Raw genomic sequence first — 19,757 nt, 5'->3', positions numbered from 1 at the left:
GGTCCTGTGTTGGTATGTCACTGGGTGTGTGAATGTCTGAGTAGATCTGTGAGTGTGTATGTGAATGTCTAAATAAGTCTGGGATGTGTGTCTGGATCTCCGTGCTGATCTGTGAGTGAATTTATAAAACCCTACATGGGTAAGTAACTAAGATTGTGAGTGTCTGAGTAGATCTGCGAATGAGTGTGAAAGCATCTCAGTGGCTCTATAAGTGGGTGTGTGACTGACTGAGTGACTTTATGAGTAGGTGTGTGAGTATCTGATTTGGTCTGTGAGTAAGTATATAAGTGTTTGTTTAGGTCTAAGAATAAATGTGTGAGTGTCTTTGTGAACATGTAAGCGGTTGGTTGTTTGAGTGTCCGTGTGGACCTCAGTGGTTATATGAATTTCTGCATAGGTCCGTGGGTGGGTCTGTGAGTGTTTGTATAGGACTTTGAGTGGGTGTGTGTATATATTTGTATTTGTCTGTGAGTGGGCTGTGAGTGCCTGTGAGTGACTGTGTGAGTTTCTGTTTGGGTCTAAGAGTAGATGTGTGAGTGCCTGTGTGAACACGTATGTGGTTGTGTGAGTGTTTTCATGGGCCTAAGTGTGGGAATGTGAGTTCTTGTGTGAGCATATACATGGTTGTTTAAGTGCCGGTATGGATCTCTGAGTGGGGTTGTGACAATTTGTATGGGTCTGTGGATGGGTCTGTGAGTGTGTGAGTGGGTGTGTAAGTTCCTGAGTGGGTCTCTGAGTGCTTGTCCGAGAGTCTGAATGAGTCTGTTAATGGGTTTGTTAGTGCCTGAGTGGGTCTGCAAATGTTTGTCTAAGAATCTGTATGGGTCTGCGAATGAATATGTGAGTGCCTGAATGGATGTATGAGTTAGTTTTTGAGTAGATCTGTGAGTGGGTGTGAAAGCATTTCAGGGGGTCTGTGAATGAATGTGAGAGTGTTTGAGTCTGTATGTGTAGTTTTAGGAGTATCTGTGAGTTTGTAGGTGACTAACTGTATGGGATTATAAGTATGTGTTACAGTGCCTGTGTGGGTCTGTGAGTGGGTATGTGAGTATCTGTATGGGTCTGTGAGTGGCTGTGTGAGTGTCTGCATAGGTCTGAGAGTAGATGTGTGAATGCCAGTGAGAGTATATATGTGGTTGTGTGAGTGCCTGTATAGATCTCTGAGTAGGTCCGTGACTATATGTGTGGATATATGGGTGGGTCTGTGAATGTGTGTATGGGTCTGTGAGTGGGAGTATGAGGGTCTGGGTAGGTCTGTGAGTAGGTATCTGATTCCCAGTGCAGGTCTGTGAATATCTGTATGAGTATTTGAGTGGGTCCGTAAGTGTCGGTGTGGGTCTGTGAGTAGGCATGTGAGTGTTTGTGTGAGCAACAATGATTGTCTGAGTGTCTACATTGTTCAGGTATATGTGTGACCTTTCAGTGGGTGTATGAGGTCCTGTGTAGATATGTCACTGGGTATGTGAATGTCTGAGTAGTTGTGTGAATGGGTGTGTGAATAACTCTGGGGATGGGTGTCTGGGTGTCTGTGTGTGTCCATGAATGAATTTATAAAACCCTTCATGGGTAAGTAAGTAGGTTTGTGAGTGTGTGAGTAGATATGTGAATGGGTGTGAAAGCATCTCAGTGGGTCTGTGAGTGTTTGTATAGGAATATAAGTGGGTGTGTAAATATTTGTATTTGTCTATGAGTGGCTCTGTGAGTTTCTGTTTGTTTCTTAGAGTAGATGTGTGAGAGCCTGTGTGAACATGTAACTGGTTGTGTGAGTGCCTGAGTGGGTCTAAGAGTGGGTATGTGAGTTTCTGAATGAGCACCTAAGTAGTTGTTTAAGTGCCTGCATAGATCTCTAAATGGGTTTGTGATAATCTGTATGGGTATGTGGCTATGTCTGTGAGTGTGTGTGTATGCTCCTGTTTGGGTCTCTGAATACTTGTCTGAGAGTCTGAATGTGTCTGTGAATGGGTTTGTGAGTGTTTGAGTGAGTGAGTCTGCAAGTGTTTGTCTAAGAATATGTATGGATAGGTGAATGCACATGTGAGTGCCTGAAAGGATATGTGGGTAAGTTACTGAGTGGAACCGTGAGTGGGTGTTAAAGCATCTCAGTGGGTCTGTAAATGGATGTGGGAGTGTTTTATTCTGTGTGTAGATATGTGAGTATCTGTGAGCTGGTATGTGAGTATCTGTATGGGTCTGTGAATGGCTGTCTGAGTGTCTGCATAGGTCTGAGAGTAGATGTGGGATTGCCAGTGTGAGCATATCTGAGTGTGTATGTGATTATCTGCGTGGATCTGTGGGTGGGTCTGTGAGTGTGAGAGTGGGTGTATAAGTGTTTGAATGGGTCTGTGAGTGGGGATGAGAGTATCTGTGTGAGTCTAAGAGTGAATATTTGTGTGCTTGTATGAGCATTTAAATGGATGTCTGAGTGCCTACATTGTTCAGGTATATGTGTGGATCTCTCATTGGGTGTATGAGGTCCTGTGGTGGTATGTCACTGGGTGTCTGATGTCTGGGTAGATCTGTGAGTGGGTGTGTGAATGTCTGAATAAGTCTGTGGATGTGTGTCTGGGTGCCTGTGTGGGTCTGTGAGTGAATGTATAAAAGCCTACATGGGTAAGTAGGTAGGTTTGTGAGTGTCTATGAATGGGTGTGAATGCATCTCAGTGGGTCTGTGAGTGGGTATGTGAGTGCCTGAGTGAGTTTATGAATAGGTGTGTGATTATCTGATTTTATTTGTAAGTAGGTATATGAGTGTCAGTTTAAGTCTAAGAATAAATGTCTTAGTGCCTTTGTGAACATGTAAGTGGTTGTGTTAGTTCCTGTGTGCACCTCTGAGTGGTTATGTGAATTTCTGTATAGGTCTGTGGGTGGGTCCTTGTGTTAGTTTGTGAGTGTTAGTATAGGACTTTGAGCAAGTGTGTAAATATTTGTATTTGTCTGTAAGTGGGTGTGTAAGTGTCTGTGTGGGTCTGTGAGTGACTGTGTGAGTTTCTGTTTGGGTCTAACAGTAGATGTTTGAGTGCCTGTGTTAACATGTAAGTGGTTGTGTGAGTTTTATTGTGGGTCTAAGAGTGGGTATGTGAGTTGTTATGTGAGCATATAAGTGGCTGTTTAAGTGCCTATATGGATCTCTGAGTGGGTTTGTGAACATCTGTATGGGTCTGTGGCTAGGTCTATGAGTGTGTGAGTGGGTGTGTAACTTCCTGTTTGGGTCTCTGAGTGCTTGTCTGAGAGTCTGAATGAGTCTGCAAATGGGTTTGTGAGTGCCTGAGTGGGTCAGCAGGTGTTTGTCTCAGAATCTGTATGGAACTGTGAATGGATATGTGAGTGCCTGAGTGGATATGTGAGTGTGTTTTTGAGTGGATCTGTGATTGGGTGTGAAATCATCTCAGTGTGTCTGTGAATGGATGTGTAAGTGTTTTAGTCTGTAGGTGAGTATATATGTGAGTGTCTGTGAGCTGGTATGTGAGTATCTGTATGGGACTATGAGTAGGTATATCAGTATCTGTGTGGGTCCTTGAGTTCATATTTGAGTATCTGTATGGGTCTTTGAGAGGCTGTGTGAGTATCTGCATGGGTCTGAGAGTAGATGTATCACTGACTGTGTGAGCATATAAGTGGTTGTGTGAGTGCCTGTATAGCTCTCTGAGTGCGTATGTGTCTTCCTGTGTGGATCTGTGGTTAGGTCTGTGAGTGGTTGTATGAGTGTCTGAGTGGGTCTGTGAATAGGTATATGAGTGTCTGGGTAGATCTGTCAGTAGGTGTCTGAGTACCTGTGCAGGCCTGGGAATATCTGTTTGAGTCTGTGAGTGGGACTGTCAGTGTCTTTGTGGGTCTTTGAGTAGGTATGTGTAGGTTTCTGTGAGCATATACATGGTTGTCTGTGTGCTTCCATTGTTCAGGGATATGTGTGGACCTGTCAGTGTGTGTACGAGGTCCTGTGTAGATATGTCACTGGGTTAGTGAATGTCTAAGTAGGTCTGTGAGTAGGTATGTGAATGTCTGAATATGTCTAGGGATGGGTGTCTAGGTCTGTGTGGGTCTGTGAGTGAATTTATAAAAGCCTACATGAGTAAGTAAGTAGTTTTTTGGAGTTTCTCAGTAGCTCTGCAAATGGTTGTGAAAGCATCTCAGCTTGTCTGTGAGTGGGTTTGTTAGTGCCTGAGTGAGTCTATGAGTGGGTGTATGAGTATTTGATGTGGTCTGTGAGTAGGGATATGAGTGATTGTTTAGGTCTAAGAATAAATGTGTTACTGCCTGTGTGAACATGTAAGTGGTTGTGTGAGTGCCTGTGTGGATCTCTGAGTGGGTATGTGAATTTCTGTATAGATCTGTGGGTGGGTAAATGAGTTGGTTTGTGAGTATTTGTATAGGTCTATGAATGGGAGTATAAATATTTGTAGTGGTCTGTTAGTGGGTGTGTGAGTGGCTGTGTGCATTTCTGTTTGGGTCTGAGAGTAGAAGTGTGAGTGCCTCTGTGAACATGTATGTGGTTGTGTGAGTGTCTGCTTGGGTATGAGTTCTTATGTTAGCATATAGTGGTTATTTTTTTTTTTTTTGGGGGGTTCAAATCTGCTTTATTGTATGAGATAGAGTACAGTACACAGATTGCTTCGCCCACAACCCGGAGGCCGGCAGCAGAATGGAGAGGTCTGTACACAGCCATACAGCCGGCATCCCGGGGGCCCGGCGGCAATCATACACACATGGTAATCTTGTTCGGCAGCTGATGGCGTGGGACTAGCAAGGATGAGCAGCAGTTGAACAGGGTTTTTTGCGAGAGAGGGTTCTCTCCTTTTTGTCGAAAGTCATAAACAGGAACACAAAAACACCCCAACTAGGTAACAACGAAGAGGCAATGCATGACTGTATAGCAGGATCAGTGATAGAGTTCTGGCGTGGCGACCCAGGCAAGCAGAGGTGTGTGTGAGATCTCGTGTTCAGAATGCACGATCCAATACAAGAGGAACCAACAAGGGCCGGTCGTGGAAAGGTGTAGGGGACCCTGGAGCATCATCCGCTGAAGGTGTAGGAGCGTGCAGAGAGTATAGTATAGAGCTTACACGTACAGAGAGGGAGGAGCGGTGGGCAGGCCAAGGCAGGACAGCCTATAATGTCAATGACTGCTCAGGGGTACAAGGGGGCCCGGGCAAGGGAATCAAGATAGCCCAGACGGGACTTCAGGCTGGGTCTAGAGCACAGTTCGGGTTCTTAAGTGACGTCGGGCTGACCTTCCGATCGAGCGTTGTCATCCGGGCGTGCGAGCAGATAGTGCACAAGCGGCTCCCAGATGTCACTGGGACGACACGAGGGAGGCAGCAGTTCTGCAAAGGTAGCATGCTGGTCTTGGCAGTATATCAAGTCTGTGAGCCAGTCTTTGAATTTGGGCGCCCTTCCTCTGCCCCATCGGCACGCGACCCGCCGCTTGGCCAAGAGTAAGGCAGTGTCAATGAATTTCCTGCAGCCTCTAGGCATCTGCATCGTATACCCGAGGAGGGCCACCAGGGGGTCCGCAGGAACCACCTCCTCTGCCATTTCGGCAAGAGCTTCCAGCACCTGCCGCCAGTAGTGAGCCACCTGGGGACACTCCCATGCCAGATGAAGAAAATCAGCATGGTCAGCACAACAGCGCTCGCACTGGTCACTATCCGCCAGTCCAAACCTACGTTTCCGCACCGGCGTGTAGTACACTCGTTGAAGAAATTTATAGTGGATAATTTTCAACCTGCTACTGGCAGAGACACGGGAAGTGAGCGCACAGCAGTAGTGCCATTGGTCGTCCGACACCTCAGTCGCAAGCTCAGCAGACCAGCGCATTCGAGCAGCGGATTCCGGATCAGGGGCAGCACTGCGGATCTGACGGTAGAGTCCAGAGACCAGATGTGCCCCGTCCTGTGACCCTAATAGGAAGTGCAGCGGAGGAAGGATCTCGGGCTCAATAGGATAATCAGGTAAGATATCTTTCATCCCCGCACGCAAACGAATGTAATAAAAGAGCTCGAGGGGAGTGCGCTCATGCGTTTTGAAAAACAGGTCAACTGACTTGAAACGACCCTCATGAAACAGATCGCCCCAGCAGGTGACACGCAGTGTATCACAAAGACGTCGGAAACCCGTTTCCGATAACAGTGTGAGCTCTGGGTGATAGGCAAGCGGTAACCTGGGCGAGTAGATCAATGGGCACGATAAACTTTTAGCCATGCGGCGCCACGCGTCCAGAGTGCAGGAAACCGAGGTATTCGGCGTGGTTATGGACGCCTCAGGACAGTGCAACAGCCCATTGAGTGGGATTGGGTGCACGATCCAGTCTTCGACCGCTATGTGTGGCATAAAGGGGGTAGGAGCCATCCAGTGGTAGGCGAATTGCGCCTGTGCGCACTGGTAGTATGCCTCAAAATCAGGGACATCAAAACCTCCCTTTTCATAGGGAAGGATCAGCGTCGACCATTTTAACCGGGGGCTCTTGCCTCCCCAGAAAAGCCTGCGCAACTCCGTCCGGAGCGTTTTGAAAAAGAAAGCGCCAGGGAAATAAGGGATATTGAGGAAAAGGTACAGAAAGCGGGGCAGGACCACCATTTTTATGAGCGAGGCCCTCCCGGCCATAGAGAGTGGTAACGTGATCCATCTGTCAACGGAGGCAGTTAATTTGGTCATGGCCACTCCATAATTGGAACGCAGTGTCTCGTCCTTGTCACGAGAGATGCGGATTCCCAGATAACGGAGATCCGTACTACATATATAGTGTAAGTAACAAGGACCCCCTGATTAGATATAATAACTTATATTTCAGGGAAAAACAAACATGTGCATAACATCGGAAGAATATGAGGAGGGTAGTTGCAAAGGAATTTCTAAAAAAATAGTTAAAAATTTTTTTTTTATATAAATTGCCTTTAATTTGTATAATCAGTTAAAATCAGCAAAAAATACACAAAAAATTCATATAACATTTAAACACATTTCCATTTCAAAATAAAATCATTACAGAAAAAGGGAAAAAGAAAATTATAACAACAATGTATTATACAGTCACTTAAAATTACACAAGGGGGGGGTGGCAATTAATATTCGACGCGCGTTTCGGCGTTCAGAGCAACGCCTTCTTCAGGAGCCACAAAATATACCTCTGCGTGTTAGAGGAAAGTGCCGAGTATAGATTTCTGGATTGCTTGCTCGGACGGCCTTCAAGGTTTAAAAATTAATTGATATAGTTCTTAAGGCTTCAATTTTCCTGTTGTTCGTCATTAGATATAGGGTTTGTTCCTTTTTAAAATAATTGTATGCTTTAAAAGTTCACTGCACAGTCACTTTCTATATATGTCCAGGTTCCTTTATGTCAGTTACATGCAAAAAAGATCGCCGCGTTTAAAAACTGCTAGCGTCTCGTAGCCATTAACGGAAGTTTGGAGCTGCTCGTCTCTCCTCAGAGATGTATCGCCTCGAGGCGATACATCCTGTCCAAAGGTCCTGCGGTGACGTCAGCAAACAACGTGCACGGCACTCACGCGAAGAGAGTCCTGGGAAGTTAATTCAGTGAGCGATACATCTCTGAGGAGAGACGAGCAGCTCCAAACTTCCGTATAATACATTGTTGTTATAATTTTCTTTTTCCCTTTTTCTGTAATGATTTTATTTTGAAATGGAAATGTGTTTAAATGTTATATGAATTTTTTGTGTATTTTTTGCTGATTTTAACGGATTATACAAATTAAAGGCAATTTATATAAAAAAAAATTTTTTAACTATTTTTTTAGAAATTCCTTTGCAACTACCCTCCTCATATTCTTCCGATGTTATGCACATGGAGATCCGTACTACACCACTCCAACGGGTAATCAAGGGGGAAGTCCCGCACCGCATCCGTTAGTGGGAAAAATTGCGACTTGGTCCAGTTTATGTGGACTCCTGACACTCCGCCGAATAAAATAAATTCCCGAAGTAGGGGATTCAGATGCGTCTCAGGGTGCTTGACGTATAGCGTGATGTCATCCGCATAGAGTGATACGTCAATTTGCCGCTGCAGGCACTGCACAGCACCAGTTCGATGCAGTTGCCGTAGGCGACAGGCAAGAGGCTCAACCGCGATGGCGAATAACAGGGGAGAGAGCGGGCATCCCTGACGGGTGCCCCTCGTGAGCGTGATGGCCTGCGACAGGCGTCCATTAATCAGCACCCTGGCCGTGGGATCCGTGTAAAGGAGGCGGACCCAAGACAGGAATAGTTTAGGGAACCCCATGCTGGCAAGCACCGAAAAAAGGTAAGGCCATTCAATAGAGTCGAAAGCCTTGGTGGCATCAAGGAATACAGCTGCCACCGGGGTGTCAGGGTGAACCGTGCGGAGCAAGGAGAAGAGGGTGCGAAGATTGTGGGACGTAGATCTGCCCGCCACAAAGCCAGACTGATCAGGCAATACAAGTCTGGTCATAAGGAGCGATAGCTGAGTGGCTAGTACCTTAGCAAGTATCTTGACGTCGCAGTTTAAGAGGGAGAGCGGGCGGTAAGAATCGCATGATGTGGGGTCTTTATCTGGTTTTAAGAGGGAGGTGATCACCACCTCGCGCATAGAGCGGGGAAGAATACCATCAGCAAGGGATTCCGTAAACACCTCACGGAGCACTGGCGCCATAATATCGATGTAGGCTTTATAAAATTCGGCAGGTATGCCATCAAGGCCCGGGGCCTTGCCGTTCCTGAGGGACATAATGGCCTCACGCACCTCTTCGAGCTCAAAGGGCGCCGCCAGAAACTCCCTGTCCCCATCGCTGAGCCAGCATAACGCCACATCGCTGAGGTACGATGCATATGGCGCATCCGCCTCCGCCGTGGAAGTGTACAGTGAGGAGTAGTGTGTTGCGAATGTGTGTAATATCGCATCTGAGTCACTCACAGTGGTACCAGCGGCGTCAGTGATTTCTAATATGGTGTGGTGTATATGTGAGGGTTGCGTGAGTGTAGCCAGTACCTTCCCGGGCCTATCACCTTCACAGTATTTACGGGCTGCCCAGTGTTTGCCCCGGTATTTCGCTTCCCTGGCAGCCTCCTCCTCATACCTTGACAGTGTCTCCCTAAAGGTGGCATGCAGGCCGGGGTCAGTGTCTGATGTCATGCGGAGTTCCAGGGCCCGTAGTTCCCTCTCCAGTGTGGTAATGGAATGCAAAATATCACGTAGTACCCCGTGGCTTTTAGATATGCAGTACCCCCTGACAGTGACCTTAAACGCCTCCCATATGTTTTCAACCGAGTCAACCGACCCCTTGTTCCTGGGAAAGAAGTCCGCTATCTCCTCCCCCAGTTCAGTGCGAAACAGGTTGTCAAGAAGTACGGCAGGGCGTAACCGCCACTGCGGTCGGGGAGCGTCCCACCCAGGGATACGGAATCGTAAAAGTACAGGGCCGTGATCAGAGTAGGTTCTAGGCAGGTGAGTAGCCCCCACTAATTCCGCAGCGACCATCCTAGTGACTAAGAAGTAATCCAAGCGTGCCCACGTCCCAGTATGAGAAGTGAAATGTGTACCCTCCCTTCCATTAGGATGTAAGTGTCTCCAGACATCTAAAAGTCCACCCTCCTCGATAACTCCCTCCAGTGCCTCCCTGGCCCTCGGCTTATAGGAGCCAACCCCATCTGCTCTGTCTAATGTGGGTACCAACGCCAGGTTGAAATCACCACCCCATATTATGTGTCGCGCCCCAACAGCCACAATCCTACCCCACAGAGTGGTGAAAAAGGCAGGTGAATCAATATTAGGTGCATATACGGACACAAACAGATACAGTTCACGGTCTATTCTGCCCCACAATAGAGCATAACGGCCCTCTCTGTCCGACATGTCCCCACATGGTTGGAAAGGCACATTGCGGGCAACAAGAATTGCCACACCTCTGGCATAAGTCGAATAAGAGGAAAAGATACGGTGTCCAGCCCATCTCTTTGCAAAAGTGGCGCCACCCTGTGCGGGCAGATGTGTCTCCTGTAACATGGCTAACTGCACATGATGTCTATCGAGGTAGGCAATAACATTTCGGCATTTCTTAGCATTATTCAGTCCGCGGACATTCCAGGATAAACATGTCAATTGCGCATTCGCATTTAAATCAGCCATGGACAAAACAACAATGAGTAAGGTAGAGCCCGAGAGGGCCACAAAGTGCAATCTCCCCCACCCTGGCAGTGCCAGAGTGTACCCCAGGTTATCATAAATATACACAGTTTGTACAGCCCCCAGGCATTACGGGACAAACAGGCTAGCAGAATACACGCAGACAGAGCCGCCATGGATAGAGCAGTAAGATAACATAGCGGCGCCAAGAAAGGCAGCGTAACATAGCCACCCCCGCCCAGCCAGCAACGGTGCGCACACCAGAATAATGTCCACGTGGAAAGTCTAGTCAATGATTGCCTCTTGAAACATCCCCACCCCCCACCCACCCCAGCATCCCAATCATGCCAGAAGCCGATCTCTCCCACCCAACAGCCCTTCCCCCAACCCTCCCCACCCAATTCCCGCAACAGCAACAACTCAAACATTGGCAAGGTAAAGGGGATCACCCAATAGGGGTAACACATAGAGTACGCACAGACACTCCCTGACCCTGAGCTCCATCACTGTACCGCCCTCGGGGGAGACTAGGGTCAGAAAAGTGGACCTTGGTTTTACGTTACCACAGGGGTGCAGGTTCAGCGCAGGTCCATCATCCGCAATTCCCCCAGTGTCTGTGCAGTAGTTTGTATAAAGAACACCATCCAGAGTAGACAAGGCGTAAGGAGCAGCACATGGCTTTAGTTAGCCGTTTCAGGGCGCTGGGGACTAGTCTGCCTCTTCTTGTCCTTCATCATCTGCTCGACCATCCCGCTGGGTCCTTCGAAGCGATTTCAGGAAGTCCTCAACTTTTTGCGGATTAGTGAAGAATCTTTGTGTGCCTTGGTGCGTGACTCGGAGCTTCGCAGGATACAAGAGCGCATAGTCTATCTGGGCCTCTCGCAACTTTTTCTTTACCGGAAGGAATTTGCGTCGCTCCTCCTGAACCATGGGCGTGAAGTCTGGATAAATGGAGAACGTCACGCCATTATAATGTAGCGACCTCTGAGTCCGGGCCGCCCGAAGCGCAGTGTCCCGGTCACGGTAATTCAAGAGACGAGCTATTATGGGCCTCGGTGGGAGCCCAGGCTTGGGCACGGGTGCCAGGGAGCGGTGGGCCCTTTCCACGATAAATTGTGGCGAGAAGGCATCCTCGCCAATCGAGCCTCTGAGCAACTTCTCGATGTATAGCTCCATCCTGCCCGTGTCTGTGGATTCCGGCACATTGGTGACCCGTATGTTATTCCGGCGGCTGCGAGCTTCCAAGTCCTCATTTTTAGCCGCAATGACCCTAAGCAAGTTGTCCATCCTACTCAGTTGCGTCGTGTGGGTCGCGGCAACATCTGAAGTGTCGGATATACGTTGCTCCGCAGTTGTGATGCGCTCTTCGTGACGGTCAACTTTGTGTACTAGCGCGTCCAGTCGAGCAGTGACTCCGTCCACCTTCTCAACCACCGTGGCAAACCCCTGCCGCATCTCCTGTATTAGGTTGGTCAGATCAATGTCTGTGGTTGCTGAGCCGGTAGCTTGTGGGGACGATGCACTAGGTGCAGGATCCGCTTGTACCGATTTCGCGCCTTTTTTTGCGCCTTCAAAGCTAAGCTTCGCCTGCCGATTTTCAGGCCGCACCATGGTGGTTATCTATCCCCGCACCTGTGCGCCATGGAGCGTGGTAGCGCGTCAGGGTATCCCAGAGGGAGGCGACTGCAGGAGAGTAGCGATGCCGCAGGTGCCACGGTAGGACTGCAAGGGCCAATGCAAAGGCGCGCTCAGGGGTACAGGAGGCCTGCGTGGATCTCAAGTGCCGTGAGGCCGAGCAGGAGAAGGCGCCGAGGCAGGGGAGGCTCCGGGACCTCCGTGCACATTTCAATGGAGGCGCCGATAGCCCAGGTGAGTGGACTCCGGGAGCGGCGGGGCACCGGTGAAGAGGGGTGGCATAGGAGGAGCCCCCTCGGGAAGGTGCAGCGTGAGTCTCTCGTGTGTCGCGGTCCCCGGAGGAGGAGCCAGGCCGCAGCAGAGCCGGGAGAGGAGCAGGGCCCCGTCCGGAGCAGCAGCCGGCGGCGCAGCAGTCCGCAGGCCCACTCAGGGTCCAGAGGTGGGGCAGCAGCGTAATGGACGCTCCGGGCAAAAGCGCGGCGGCGCCGTGCACCGCGGGGGCCAGGCGCAACACACGATCCCAGATCCGGTATACTTCAGGGACTCACCGCACCGCCAAGAGCCCCAGGCAGTCGGGGGCCCCCACACGGACCCAGGACACAGGCCGCGCCGCGGCTCCCGCCAGCAACCAGTAGCGGGTCAGTCCAAAGCCCCAGGAGCGAGGGCAGTAGCAGTAGATGGGGGAGGGCTCTACACGGGCGGGGTGACAGCCTCCTACCGCCCGGCCAGGTCCACACGCGAGGTCTCAGCAACAGGCCGCCGTCAGCTCCGTCATGTGGCCCAGACCCTCGTGGTCATCCCCGGTGTAGCGTAGATCGCTGCAGCCGGCCACTGCAATCCGTCAGCTCCAGTGCGATCTCCGCTGGAACTTCAACCGCTCACATCTCGAGTTGCGAGCAACAGAGCACCACCAGACTTGGGTCGATTGTAGAGTGGGACACTTGCAGCAGATGACGTGAAAATCAGGAGGTTTGGCACTCCGTGGCAGCAGATATATGCAGGATCATTTACAAAGGTGCGGGAGCTGCGTGTTCAAGCAGCCATTCCGCTTGCGCGCCCTCTAGCGCCCCCGCATATAGTGGTTATTTAAGTGCATGAATGAATCTCTGATTGGGTATGTGACTTTAACTCCTCTAAAACATTTAGAAGCGCCAATAATAACAGGGGCAACTTCTACAATAATTCTGAAACGTCTAAGGTAGACATGTACCTCATTACCACAGATAGCTCAAAATGCTAAAAACGTAATGCTAACGCTCATGCCAGAAAACCAAATGACCATTGAAACATGGACTACCTTCTTGAAAAGGCTACCAAAAGTAGGAGTCTCAACTAAAATGACACACAATGGAAATAACAACAGCCATCTTAGTCAGCTATCCCGAGGCTTAAGAAGGCGCCTGAGACAGACTCTGAGGAGAGCTCAAAGTCATAATCCTCAATCGAACGTATGGCAGGAAGTACGTTCTTTAAAGAAACAATATAAGAAACAAATTTGGAATGACAAAAAAATGAGGATAACAACTTCTGGTCAAAAATAGTTTATAATGCAAAAAAATCTGACTCTAGAGCATTCTGGTCTCAGGTAAATTCAATGAATAGAACCACAAACAACATAAGTACGACCTGCGTGTCGGAAATGGCATGGGTCCAGCATCTAATCGTCACATTTTTGATAAACACCTTGGAACAGCTGTCACTAGCTGCAACCGCAGTGTACAAAAGTAAAAACGCAGAGTTTCAGATTTTAACCGCCTCCGATTCCACAAACAACCTGGAACAGAAAAATTAAGATTCATCTCAAACTACCCCAACTTATACTGAAGTAAAAAGTTTGTGAATCATAAGGAAAAGTCGGTTAGACAGCGCACCTGGACCGAATGGCGTCCCACAGGCAATTTACAAGCAAGATCCACATTATTGTGCCTGTAAACTCAATAGCCTGTTTCAGACGATCAATGTTACCAGTCGCATTCCGGAAAGCTGGAGAGGCGCGATTATCAACCCAAAATATAAGGGCGGGGATCGTACGGATCCAGCAAATAATCGCCTGATCGCGCTGATAGATGCGAAGGCCAAATATTACGCTTTGTTGATTCTAACTGACCTTGTAAAATAGTCCGATGATAATAAAAAAATCCCTGCAAACCAGTCGAGGTTTCGGCAAGGTACAGGCACAATTGCAAACGTCATAGCAATAAGCCTAAAAGCTGAAAAAAGCCTACGAGAGCGACAAGCACTTCATCTATGTTTTGTGGACTTTAAGGCGGTCTTTGATCGTGTTAGCCGACAAACATTTATGGGCCAAATTAAAGCAACAGGGCCTGCCGGACATGGTCTTAAACCCTATCATGGATATTTATACCAACACTTGGATGCAGGTTAAGATCGTTAACGGCCGAAGGCTAACAAGGAAGATTGCAACCAGCGAAGTAGTAAAGCAAGGCTGCGTCTTGGCCCCTCATTTGTTCAACCTATTCACGGCCGACTTGACACCAAGGCAATAAGTCTGCGAGTCGGTTTTTTAGTGTTCAGAAAATTGGCGCACAACTTGTTACGGTAGGATAATGGTTGATAGATTTGTTATAGGTATATTCTGGTAGATGCTTCTTGGTCAGAGGATAAACCTTAACCCCTGTGGTTGAAAAAGAGATCAGAAACCTCCTTTTCAGTGAATTGGGCAACAAGATCCAGAGCACACAATATGTATCTATACCTTAATTTGTCTTAGACTAGTGTCAGCAGGGAAAGATCGGACAAAGTGTATAATTTTCAAGGTTTTATTCACCAACAGTGTCCCCTCCTGGGAATCACTGCAAATATCAATCACGTCTTTTCAAGTTTTTTATTCACCAACAGTGTCCCCTCCTGGGAATCACTGCAAATAACAATCAAGCCAACACGTGTTTCGTCACAACATGTGGCTGTGACTCTTCAGGGCTGATTTTAATAATCAATTGGCGTGGTCGGTGAACCGGTGATAATTCCAACCCGGTCCTAATCGGGTGTTTTTTTTAGATTTTGAGCAGTAGGCACCAAGTCGGGTTGCCGTTGCCGAGTATTAGGTGGGGAATTTTGTTCAATCTACAAAATTCACAGGAGCGGAGGCCGTGTGAAGCCTGAGTACTGGCGTAGATGTCAGTCGGTGAATAAAACCTTGAAAATTATACACTTTGTCCGATCTATCCCTACTAACACTAGTCTAAGACAAATTAAAGTATAGATACATATTGTGTGCCTTGGATCTTGTTGCCTTGACACCAAGGCAAGATGGGGTCAATGCACATCCGCCACGGCTAGGGACATTGCCTCTTACGCACCTATCTTATGCAGATGATGTTGTCCTTCTTAGTCAAACAAGAATAGGATTGCAACGTCTAATCCATGAGTTGGCTGAATTCTCCAAAACAAATCTGATGGAAATAAAAAGTAAAAAAACAAAGGTCATGATTATAACGCACCGTCGCCCCAAACAGCCGAAATTCACAATCAACAACATAAATCTGGAAGTGGTGGACAGCTACAAATATTTGGGGATACATCTGGATAGAAGGCTTACATTCTCCACACATTTTGATACTATTGAATAGAAGGGAACTGCTTTATTGCATGCATTTTGTAGATTATCTAAACGGCTAAAAGGTCCCTTATTTACCCCCCTTCTCGCAGTCATTAAAACTAAGCTACTTCCAACGATAGTTTATGGCTGTGGTTCATAATGGAAGAAGTGCACCGATATTAGATAAAATTCAAACAAGAGTATACAAGCGAGTATTTTGTTTACCGTGCCATGCTTCACCAGCACAGGTACGTCTCGAGTTTGGATTGCAGCACCAAATATTGCATAAAAGATACGAGTCAATTAAATTCTGGTATAATATCTGGCTCAACAGCGACGTAGAAATCAACTCGGCCATCTGGGCAGCCTTGAAAGGCAACCATAAATCTTACTATGCAAAGTACCTAAATGCCTCCCTGAAAAGCACTAAGATGACAGATGTTTGGCAAAGGAAATTACTAGTATCAGCATTTAAGCAGATCGTGAGAAAAGCAGCTAACTTGCACTCGTTGATCGAAGATAAAACAACTTTAAGACGACGTGCACAAGAATAGATGGGTTTACAATCCTATACAAGGCCAGTGCCAGCTGCTTACCTAGGCCTCGCTTTTCCTCCTCACCTAAAGCTAAAGTACTTGAAGTTACGCATGGGGAAACTGACCACAAACGCCGACCAACCTGACTGGAGGACTCCGGGCCCTAAGGATTGTAACCTATGTGGCGCAGCAGTTCAAGATTTCATGCATCTGATTTGTGTCTGTCCGGTGTTAGAGTATGATCGCCGGAGCCTACTCAGGAGAAAGTTTAATGAAAAAGGCATTAGCACCTGCCGTTCAGCAATATTAAACGTGTTGGACTTAGTTGATCCACAATTCATCTGTCTAATAATTAAATTTGTAACCAATTTAGAAAATTTACTGAAAGGATAATATTAGTCAGAGTTCTGATTTTGCGATTCATTTTGGATTTGATTTACAACTCATCAGTCAAATAATTAATCAATATTGACAATTCATGTAAAGGACAATAAGACCAAATTTAGAACCCACCAAGTTCGACACGGTTTCACAAAAAAATTGTATATGTTTTTTTAAAAATGTGGTTTTAACACTTTGTATTTAATGTATAACAGTACGCAAAGGAAAAGTATTTTATTAATTGGAATATTGAAACGGTTTTTATTAACTATACAATAAAGAATTTATATATAGACTGTACGTATGGGTCTGTTGGTGGGTCTGTGAGTGCGTCTATGAGTGGGTGTGTAAGTTCCTGTGTGGGTCTCTGACTGCTTGTCTGAGAGTCTGAATGAGTCTGTGAATGGATTTGTGAGTGTCTGAGTGGGCATGCAAGCAGTTTTCAATTTGTGCCGGAGCTTTCCGGTGCTTGGCATCGGCACTTATTACTCAGGGCCGGGTCTATGAAATACCTGCCAATCCATATGATGATTGTCTCTCATTTTAGACCTTCATAATTGTGACAACAAACCCTGTGCTTAAACTTTTAAAAATGTGATGCTGTGCCGAGGCTGCCCTCCTTATCATGTGGTGTGGAGTGCAAAAAAACGATGGATTAGGACCCAGATCTTTTGACTGGGTTGAATGTGTGACATTGATCCTCATTCGGTCCATCACCTGTTGTTTTTGCAAACTCGCTATAAGTGTACTGGGGATGCCCAGACATGGGTCCCAGGCACTCCACACCACTGGAGTCAAGCTAGCCGGGCTGACGAGAGGTGTTACCTCGAAACCGGTCCGGTCCTCGGATGCTTGATTCCGTTCTGGGAAGGACATGGCTTTTGTAGTTCGGACTGGACTGTTCCCATGGGGCACAGGGTCAGAGCTGATTTGCATATCGCCATTGTCTAACCCAGGGTGGTGTGGAGTGCAAAAAAACGATGGATTAGGACCCAGATCTTTTGACTGGGTTGAATGTGTGACATTGATCCTCATTCGGTCCATCACCTGTTGTTTTTGCAAACTCGCTATAAGTGTACTGGGGATGCCCAGACGTGGGTCCCAGGCACTCCACACCACTGGAGTCAAGCTAGCCGGGCTGACGAGAGGTGTTACCTCGAAACCGGTCCGGTCCTCGGATGCTTGATTCCGTTCTGGGAAGGACATGGCTTTTGTAGTTCGGACTGGACTGTTCCCATGGGGCACAGGGTCAGAGCTGATTTGCATATCGCCATTGTCTAACCCAGGGTGGTGTGGAGTGCAAAAAAACGATGGATTAGGACCCAGATCTTTTGACTGGGTTGAATGTGTGACATTGATCCTCATTCGGTCCATCACCTGTTGTTTTTGCAAACTCGCTATAAGTGTACTGGGGATGCCCAGACGTGGGTCCCAGGCACTCCACACCACTGGAGTCAAGCTAGCCGGGCTGACGAGAGGTGTTACCTCGAAACCGGTCCGGTCCTCGGATGCTTGATTCCGTTCTGGGAAGGACATGGCTTTTGTAGTTCGGACTGGACTGTTCCCATGGGGCACAGGGTCAGAGCTGATTTGCATATCGCCATTGTCTAACCCAGGGTGGTGTGGAGTGCAAAAAACGATGGATTAGGACCCAGATCTTTTGACTGGGTTGAATGTGTGACATTGATCCTCATTCGGTCCATCACCTGTTGTTTTTGCAAACTCGCTATAAGTGTACTGGGGATGCCCAGACGTGGGTCCCAGGCACTCCACACCACTGGAGTCAAGCTAGCCGGGCTGACGAGAGGTGTTATCTCGAAACCGGTCCGGTCCTCGGATGCTTGATTCCGTTCTGGGAAGGACATGGCTTTTGTAGTTCGGACTGGACTGTTCCCATGGGGCACAGGGTCAGAGCTGATTTGCATATCGCCATTGTCTAACCCAGGGTGGTGTGGAGTGCAAAAAAACGATGGATTAGGACCCAGATCTTTTGACTGGGTTGAATGTGTGACATTGATCCTCATTCGGTCCATCACCTGTTGTTTTTGCAAACTCGCTATAAGTGTACTGGGGATGCCCAGACGTGGGTCCCAGGCACTCCACACCACTGGAGTCAAGCTAGCCGGGCTGACGAGAGGTGTTACCTCGAAACCGGTCCGGTCCTCGGATGCTTGATTCCGTTCTGGGAAGGACATGGCTTTTGTAGTTCGGACTGGACTGTTCCCATGGGGCACAGGGTCAGAGCTGATTTGCATATCGCCATTGTCTAACCCAGGGTGGTGTGGAGTGCAAAAAAACGATGGATTAGGACCCAGATCTTTTGACTGGGTTGAATGTGTGACATTGATCCTCATTCGGTCCATCACCTGTTGTTTTTGCAAACTCGCTATAAGTGTACTGGGGATGCCCAGACGTGGGTCCCAGGCACTCCACACCACTGGAGTCAAGCTAGCCGGGCTGACGAGAGGTGTTACCTCGAAACCGGTCCGGTCCTCGGATGCTTGATTCCGTTCTGGGAAGGACATGGCTTTTGTAGTTCGGACTGGACTGTTCCCATGGGGCACAGGGTCAGAGCTGATTTGCATATCGCCATTGTCTAACCCAGGGTGGTGTGGAGTGCAAAAAAACGATGGATTAGGACCCAGATCTTTTGACTGGGTTGAATGTGTGACATTGATCCTCATTCGGTCCATCACCTGTTGTTTTTGCAAACTCGCTATAAGTGTACTGGGGATGCCCAGACGTGGGTCCCAGGCACTCCACACCACTGGAGTCAAGCTAGCCGGGCTGACGAGAGGTGTTACCTCGAAACCGGTCCGGTCCTCGGATGCTTGATTCCGTTCTGGGAAGGACATGGCTTTTGTAGTTCGGACTGGACTGTTCCCATGGGGCACAGGGTCAGAGCTGATTTGCATATCGCCATTGTCTAACCCAGGGTGGTGTGGAGTGCAAAAAAACGATGGATTAGGACCCAGATCTTTTGACTGGGTTGAATGTGTGACATTGATCCTCATTCGGTCCATCACCTGTTGTTTTTGCAAACTCGCTATAAGTGTACTGGGGATGCCCAGACGTGGGTCCCAGGCACTCCACACCACTGGAGTCAAGCTAGCCGGGCTGACGAGAGGTGTTACCTCGAAACCGGTCCGGTCCTCGGATGCTTGATTCCGTTCTGGGAAGGACATGGCTTTTGTAGTTCAGACTGGACTGTTCCCATGGGGCACAGGGTCAGAGCTGATTTGCATATCGCCATTGTCTAACCCAGGGTGGTGTGGAGTGCAAAAAAACGATGGATTAGGACCCAGATCTTTTGACTGGGTTGAATGTGTGACATTGATCCTCATTCGGTCCATCACCTGTTGTTTTTGCAAACTCGCTATAAGTGTACTGGGGATGCCCAGACGTGGGTCCCAGGCACTCCACACCACTGGAGTCAAGCTAGCCGGGCTGACGAGAGGTGTTACCTCGAAACCGGTCCGGTCCTCGGATGCTTGATTCCGTTCTGGGAAGGACATGGCTTTTGTAGTTCGGACTGGACTGTTCCCATGGGGCA

This window comes from Lissotriton vulgaris, chromosome 9 (assembly GCF_964263255.1).
Source record: "Lissotriton vulgaris chromosome 9, aLisVul1.2, whole genome shotgun sequence".
Lineage (NCBI taxonomy): Eukaryota > Metazoa > Chordata > Amphibia > Caudata > Salamandridae > Lissotriton > Lissotriton vulgaris.
This window is presented reverse-complemented; position numbering follows the sequence as displayed.